Source organism: Schistocerca gregaria, unplaced genomic scaffold (genome assembly GCF_023897955.1).
Source record: "Schistocerca gregaria isolate iqSchGreg1 unplaced genomic scaffold, iqSchGreg1.2 ptg000914l, whole genome shotgun sequence".
Classification (NCBI taxonomy): Eukaryota; Metazoa; Arthropoda; class Insecta; order Orthoptera; family Acrididae; genus Schistocerca; species Schistocerca gregaria.
In genome coordinates, this window is record NW_026062272.1 from 200,001 (window position 1) to 207,500 (window position 7,500).

Below are 7,500 nucleotides of genomic sequence, written 5' to 3' on the forward strand. Positions count from 1 at the left end.
AACTCAATTTGTCCCTTAACCTAACTCAATTTGTCCCTTAACCTAACCCACGTTGTCCCTTAACCTAACTCAATTTGTCCCTTAACCTAACTCAATTTGTCCCTTAACCTAACTCAATTTGTCCCTTAACCTAACTCAATTTGTCCCTTAACCTAACTCAATTTGTCCCTTAACCTAACCCACGTTGTCCCTTAACCTAACCCACGTTGTCCCTTAACCTAACCCACGTTGTCCCTTAACCTAACCCACGTTGTCCCTTAACCTAACCCACGTTGTCCCTTAACCTAACCCACGTTGTCCCTTAACCTAACCCACGTTGTCCCTTAACCTAACCCACGTTGTCCCTTAACCTAACCCACGTTGTCCCTTAACCTAACCCACGTTGTCCCTTAACCTAACCCACGTTGTCCCTTAACCTAACCCACGTTGTCCCTTAACCTAACCCACGTTGTCCCTTAACCTAACCCACGTTGTCCCTTAACCTAACCCACGTTGTCCCTTAACCTAACCCACGTTGTCCCTTAACCTAACCCACGTTGTCCCTTAACCTAACCCACGTTGTCCCTTTGCCTAACATAGTTCACTGCTCGGAATCTCTGGTGTCGTTGTTATCCTCATGTAGATGTCTTGCGAGTGTTGCTTACTTTCCACATATTCCCGCTATCCACTGTCAATTGTACTGCAATAGGACTATATCGCCCCCCCCCCTCTGCCCCTCTCTTTGTGTCTCCGTCCTCTCAAGCTGGTCGGTCTGGCGTTTGAGTGTTAAATGAGCCTCGCAGCTGTTCAGTTGCGTTCAGATGTCGACGCCCTCAGTGTACGTCGTGGTATGGTCTGTGTCCATTGTCCGCTGATGTCGTACGCGTAACCCACACGCTGTACCGATCATCGGTAGTTACGTACAGAGTGAAGTAGTGTGATACGTGTGACCGTACGCTGGCTGTGCCCAACGGTGTCGAATCTCAATTTCCATATGTTGTGCTCGATGCTACTTGTCTCGTCTCCCAATAACAGCTAGGTTGCACTGTGGTACGCCGTAGAGGCGTGTGGGAGGAACGTACGAACGCATTGTATGTCACCCTGGGTCGCTGGGGGTGGTGGTGCGGTGAGTCAGGTCAGGTCAGCGTGAGCCGTGTGATGTAGTGACGCGTGTATTCCGACTTTGTCGTATTGCCTCACACAAAGTGCTACCCTGGTGGACCGCGTTCCATATCTGGGACATGCCGCAGATGCCGGTTGACAGTGGATCGCGGAAGGGACATCGCATACGTGCGCGGGCCACCTTCCACGTGTTCTCTTCTGCACATGTCGCAGTGTGTATGTGGTCTGATGTAGCGTGTCGTGACACATGACATCCTGGCATGCAAGAATTGTTGAATTCGCAAATGTAGGTGGACATCTACGTTTACTGCCCAAGATACGCAAATGAACTGGAAATCCGTTGTTGAGCGGTTGTTCACGCTGGAGGTGAATCTGTGATGGCGACGATCGGTACAGCTATTAACCGGTTGTTTCAGCGGTACCCGCCACATCCACACACGTGACTAGGCCCATGTGGGTATGAAGCGATACGCGGCGGTGGCTTGGTGGGACTGTTCCCGGCCGGTGAAGGGGGGCCGCCCGGCGTGTTGGCCGCGCGCTGCGTGGGCGCACGCGCAACAGGCGGCTGGTGGGGGGCGCCGAGTGGCAGGAGCGCCAGCCGACGGGCTCGGCAGGCGGCGCAGCTACGCTGCAGCGCACCCTGCACGCGGCGCCTGGCGGCCAAAGTTGGTTCAGCCGAGCCCGGTGCGAAGCGCGGTGGACATCTGCAGTGTGCTGGTCTGATTGAGGACTGTGTGCGTTGAGGATGCGCCGCCGCCTGGCACTCGGCGCCGCGACGCCGTCTGCTGCTCGGTCGCCCCAGCGGTTCTCGCAGGTGGTTTGTATCGCAGTTGTGCGGACGTGTTGGCGCGTGCGCTGTGCTGGGAGAGTTCGCTTCTGCACCCAAGTGGGGCTTTGCCCTTGTGTGGCGCTGGCGTTGGAGCTGCCGGTCACCATAGGTGGCGCGTGTTGTCTCCCGCCGGCAATGCCACGACAGCACGCTCCCGGGCCTCTGTCGGCAGCGGCAAGCTCAGTTGGGAGCAAGGGTGTTCGCACTAAAACCGTCTACTCGCCTAACTCCGGGCGATTGCGCCTCTCTCGAAACCGACCAAGTACCTAGGACGGCGCTGCGCGCCGCCGGGACCTGAGAGGGTTTCGAGGTGTATCGTGCAGGAGAGCTCGGCCTCCTCCTGTTTGCAGAATAATTGAGCGGACGCTTGCGTGTTCGCGCGGGCCCCCGGGACACACTCCCGGGCGGCCGGCTGCTCAGCTCTAGTTGACGCAGCTCCCTGGTTGATCCTGCCAGTAGTCATATGCTTGTCTCAAAGATTAAGCCATGCATGTCTCAGTACAAGCCGCATTAAGGTGAAACCGCGAATGGCTCATTAAATCAGTTATGGTTCCTTAGATCGTACCCACGTTACTTGGATAACTGTGGTAATTCTAGAGCTAATACATGCAAACAGAGTCCCGACCAGAGATGGAAGGGACGCTTTTATTAGATCAAAACCAATCGGATTGGCTTGTCTGGTCCGTTTGCCTTGGTGACTCTGAATAACTTTGGGCTGATCGCACGGTCCTCGTACCGGCGACGCATCTTTCAAATGTCTGCCTTATCAACTGTCGATGGTAGGTTCTGCGCCTACCATGGTTGTAACGGGTAACGGGGAATCAGGGTTCGATTCCGGAGAGGGAGCCTGAGAAACGGCTACCACATCCAAGGAAGGCAGCAGGCGCGCAAATTACCCACTCCCGGCACGGGGAGGTAGTGACGAAAAATAACGATACGGGACTCATCCGAGGCCCCGTAATCGGAATGAGTACACTTTAAATCCTTTAACGAGTATCTATTGGAGGGCAAGTCTGGTGCCAGCAGCCGCGGTAATTCCAGCTCCAATAGCGTATATTAAAGTTGTTGCGGTTAAAAAGCTCGTAGTTGGATTTGTGTCCCACGCTGTTGGTTCACCGCCCGTCGGTGTTTAACTGGCATGTATCGTGGGACGTCCTGCCGGTGGGGCGAGCCGAAGGGGTGCTTTCGCGTCCCGACGCGGACCCCGTTTAAATCCTACCAGGGTGCTCTTTGTTGAGTGTCTCGGTGGGCCGGCACGTTTACTTTGAACAAATTAGAGTGCTTAAAGCAGGCAAGCCCGCCTGAATACTGTGTGCATGGAATAATGGAATAGGACCTCGGTTCTATTTTGTTGGTTTTCGGAACCCGAGGTAATGATTAATAGGGACAGGCGGGGGCATTCGTATTGCGACGTTAGAGGTGAAATTCTTGGATCGTCGCAAGACGAACAGAAGCGAAAGCATTTGCCAAGTATGTTTTCATTAATCAAGAACGAAAGTTAGAGGTTCGAAGGCGATCAGATACCGCCCTAGTTCTAACCATAAACGATGCCAGCCAGCGATCCGCCGCAGTTCCTCCGATGACTCGGCGGGCAGCCTCCGGGAAACCAAAGCTTTTGGGTTCCGGGGGAAGTATGGTTGCAAAGCTGAAACTTAAAGGAATTGACGGAAGGGCACCACCAGGAGTGGAGCCTGCGGCTTAATTTGACTCAACACGGGAAACCTCACCAGGCCCGGACACCGGAAGGATTGACAGATTGATAGCTCTTTCTTGATTCGGTGGGTGGTGGTGCATGGCCGTTCTTAGTTGGTGGAGCGATTTGTCTGGTTAATTCCGATAACGAACGAGACTCTAGCCTGCTAACTAGTCGCGTGACATCCTTCGTGCTGTCAGCGATTACTTTTCTTCTTAGAGGGACAGGCGGCTTCTAGCCGCACGAGATTGAGCAATAACAGGTCTGTGATGCCCTTAGATGTTCTGGGCCGCACGCGCGCTACACTGAAGGAATCAGCGTGTCTTCCTAGGCCGAAAGGTCGGGGTAACCCGCTGAACCTCCTTCGTGCTAGGGATTGGGGCTTGCAATTGTTCCCCATGAACGAGGAATTCCCAGTAAGCGCGAGTCATAAGCTCGCGTTGATTACGTCCCTGCCCTTTGTACACACCGCCCGTCGCTACTACCGATTGAATGATTTAGTGAGGTCTTCGGACTGGTACGCGGCATCGACTCTGTCGTTGCCGATGCTACCGGAAAGATGACCAAACTTGATCATTTAGAGGAAGTAAAAGTCGTAACAAGGTTTCCGTAGGTGAACCTGCGGAAGGATCATTACCGACTAGACTGCATGTCTTTCGATGTGCGTGTCGTGTCGTGTCGCGCAACACGCTACCTGTACGGCAGTGGCCGTGCGCCGCGTGCGGAACCACGCGTGCCTCTCAAAACTAGCGGAAGTGTTGTTGTTGTGTGGTACGAGCGCTGAAGCTCTGGAGCGGCTGGCCTGCGGTACCTGGCGCCTGGCGCCGGTTTTGAATGACGTTCGCCCGAGTGCCTGTCCGCTCCGGTGTGGAGCCGTACGACGCCCATCGGCTGTGAGGCCGTTGGACACAAAAAAAAATAGTGGAACAGGGGCCGTCAGACGCCTCAGTCCCGCAAATGCTACTGTCTTGAAAGAGACAGTGGGAGACTGAAAAGGAAAAGATCACCCAGGACGGTGGATCACTCGGCTCGTGGGTCGATGAAGAACGCAGCAAATTGCGCGTCGACATGTGAACTGCAGGACACATGAACATCGACGTTTCGAACGCACATTGCGGTCCATGGATTCCGTTCCCGGGCCACGTCTGGCTGAGGGTCGGCTACGTATACTGAAGCGCGCGGCGTTTGTCCCGCTTCGGAGACGTGGGAGTGTCGTGGTCGCCTGTGTGGCCGGCCGCGTCTCCTTAAACGTGCGATGCGCGCCCGTCGCCTGGCGGTTCGCATACCGGTACTTTCTCGGTAGCGTGCACAGCCGGCTGGCGGTGTGGCGTGCGACACCTCGTACAACGACCTCAGAGCAGGCGAGACTACCCGCTGAATTTAAGCATATTACTAAGCGGAGGAAAAGAAACTAACAAGGATTCCCCCAGTAGCGGCGAGCGAACAGGGAAGAGTCCAGCACCGAACCCCGCAGGCTGCCGCCTGTCGTGGCATGTGGTGTTTGGGAGGGTCCACTACCCCGACGCCTCGCGCCGAGCCCAAGTCCAACTTGAATGAGGCCACGGCCCGTAGAGGGTGCCAGGCCCGTAGCGGCCGGTGCGAGCGTCGGCGGGACCTCTCCTTCGAGTCGGGTTGCTTGAGAGTGCAGCTCCAAGTGGGTGGTAAACTCCATCTGAGACTAAATATGACCACGAGACCGATAGCGAACAAGTACCGTGAGGGAAAGTTGAAAAGAACTTTGAAGAGAGAGTTCAAAAGTACGTGAAACCGTTCTGGGGTAAACGTGAGAAGTCCGAAAGGTCGAACGGGTGAGATTCACGCCCATCCGGCCACTGGCCCCCGCCCTCGGCAGATGGGGCCGGCCGCCCGCGCGGAGCAATCCGCGGCGGGGTCGTGTCCGGTTGCCTTTCCACTCGCCGCGGGGTGGGGCCGTTCCGGTGTGCGGTGGGCCGCACTTCTCCCCTAGTAGGACGTCGCGACCCGCTGGGTGCCGGCCTACGGCCCGGGTGCGCAGCCTGTCCTTCCGCGGGCCTCGGTTCGCGTCTGTTGGGCAGAGCCCCGGTGTCCTGGCTGGCTGCTCGGCGGTATATCTGGAGGAGTCGATTCGCCCCTTTGGGCGCTCGGGCTCCCGGCAAGCGCGCGCGGTTCTTCCCGGATGACGGACCTACCTGGCCCGGCCCCGGACCCGCGCCGCTGTTGGCTCGGGATGCTCTCGGGCGGAATAATCGCTCCCGTCAGCGGCGCTTCAGCTTTGGACAATTTCACGACCCGTCTTGAAACACGGACCAAGGAGTCTAACATGTGCGCGAGTCATTGGGCTGTACGAAACCTAAAGGCGTAATGAAAGTGAAGGTCTCGCCTTGCGCGGGCCGAGGGAGGATGGGGCTTCCCCGCCCTTCACGGGGCGGCGGCCTCCGCACTCCCGGGGCGTCTCGTCCTCATTGCGAGGTGAGGCGCACCTAGAGCGTACACGTTGGGACCCGAAAGATGGTGAACTATGCCTGGCCAGGACGAAGTCAGGGGAAACCCTGATGGAGGTCCGTAGCGATTCTGACGTGCAAATCGATCGTCGGAGCTGGGTATAGGGGCGAAAGACTAATCGAACCATCTAGTAGCTGGTTCCCTCCGAAGTTTCCCTCAGGATAGCTGGTGCTCGTACGAGTCTCATCCGGTAAAGCGAATGATTAGAGGCCTTGGGGCCGAAACGACCTCAACCTATTCTCAAACTTTAAATGGGTGAGATCTCCGGCTTGCTTGATATGCTGAAGCCGCGAGCAAACGACTCGGATCGGAGTGCCAAGTGGGCCACTTTTGGTAAGCAGAACTGGCGCTGTGGGATGAACCAAACGCCGAGTTAAGGCGCCCGAATCGACGCTCATGGGAAACCATGAAAGGCGTTGGTTGCTTAAGACAGCAGGACGGTGGCCATGGAAGTCGGAATCCGCTAAGGAGTGTGTAACAACTCACCTGCCGAAGCAACTAGCCCTGAAAATGGATGGCGCTGAAGCGTCGTGCCTATACTCGGCCGTCAGTCTGGCAGTCATGGCCGGTCCTCGCGGCCGGCCGCGAAGCCCTGACGAGTAGGAGGGTCGCGGCGGTGGGCGCAGAAGGGTCTGGGCGTGAGCCTGCCTGGAGCCGCCGTCGGTGCAGATCTTGGTGGTAGTAGCAAATACTCCAGCGAGGCCCTGGAGGGCTGACGCGGAGAAGGGTTTCGTGTGAACAGCCGTTGCACACGAGTCAGTCGATCCTAAGCCCTAGGAGAAATCCGATGTTGATGGGGGCCGTCATAGCATGATGCACTTTGTGCTGGCCCCCGTTGGGCGAAAGGGAATCCGGTTCCTATTCCGGAACCCGGCAGCGGAACCGATATAAGTCGGGCCCCTCTTTTAGAGATGCTCGTCGGGGTAACCCAAAAGGACCCGGAGACGCCGTCGGGAGATCGGGGAAGAGTTTTCTTTTCTGCATGAGCGTTCGAGTTCCCTGGAATCCTCTAGCAGGGAGATAGGGTTTGGAACGCGAAGAGCACCGCAGTTGCGGCGGTGTCCCGATCTTCCCCTCGGACCTTGAAAATCCGGGAGAGGGCCACGTGGAGGTGTCGCGCCGGTTCGTACCCATATCCGCAGCAGGTCTCCAAGGTGAAGAGCCTCTAGTCGATAGAATAATGTAGGTAAGGGAAGTCGGCAAATTGGATCCGTAACTTCGGGATAAGGATTGGCTCTGAGGATCGGGGCGTGTCGGGCTTGGTCGGGAAGTGGGTCAGCGCTAACGTGCCGGGCCTGGGCGAGGTGAGTGCCGTAGGGGTGCCGGTAAGTGCGGGCGTTTAGCGCGGGCGTGGTCTGCTCTCGCCGTTGGTTGGCCTCGTGCTGGCCGGCGGTGC

At 56.9% G+C, this 7,500-nt stretch overlaps 2 non-coding genes and 1 pseudogene across 2 annotated transcripts; all 3 read left to right on the forward strand.

The window, feature by feature from the left end:
• Positions 1-2,366: 2,366 nt before the first annotated feature.
• Positions 2,367-4,259, forward strand: LOC126325270 (small subunit ribosomal RNA). Its single transcript, XR_007559964.1, has one exon. It is a non-coding gene; the product is annotated as a small subunit ribosomal RNA (ribosomal RNA).
• Positions 4,260-4,627: 368 nt separating this feature from the next.
• LOC126325267 (5.8S ribosomal RNA) lies at positions 4,628-4,782 on the forward strand. Its single transcript, XR_007559961.1, has one exon. It is a non-coding gene; the product is annotated as a 5.8S ribosomal RNA (ribosomal RNA).
• A 188-nt stretch (positions 4,783-4,970) lies between these two features.
• Positions 4,971-7,500, forward strand: part of LOC126325254 (large subunit ribosomal RNA) — a 6,789-nt pseudogene continuing 4,259 nt past the window's right edge.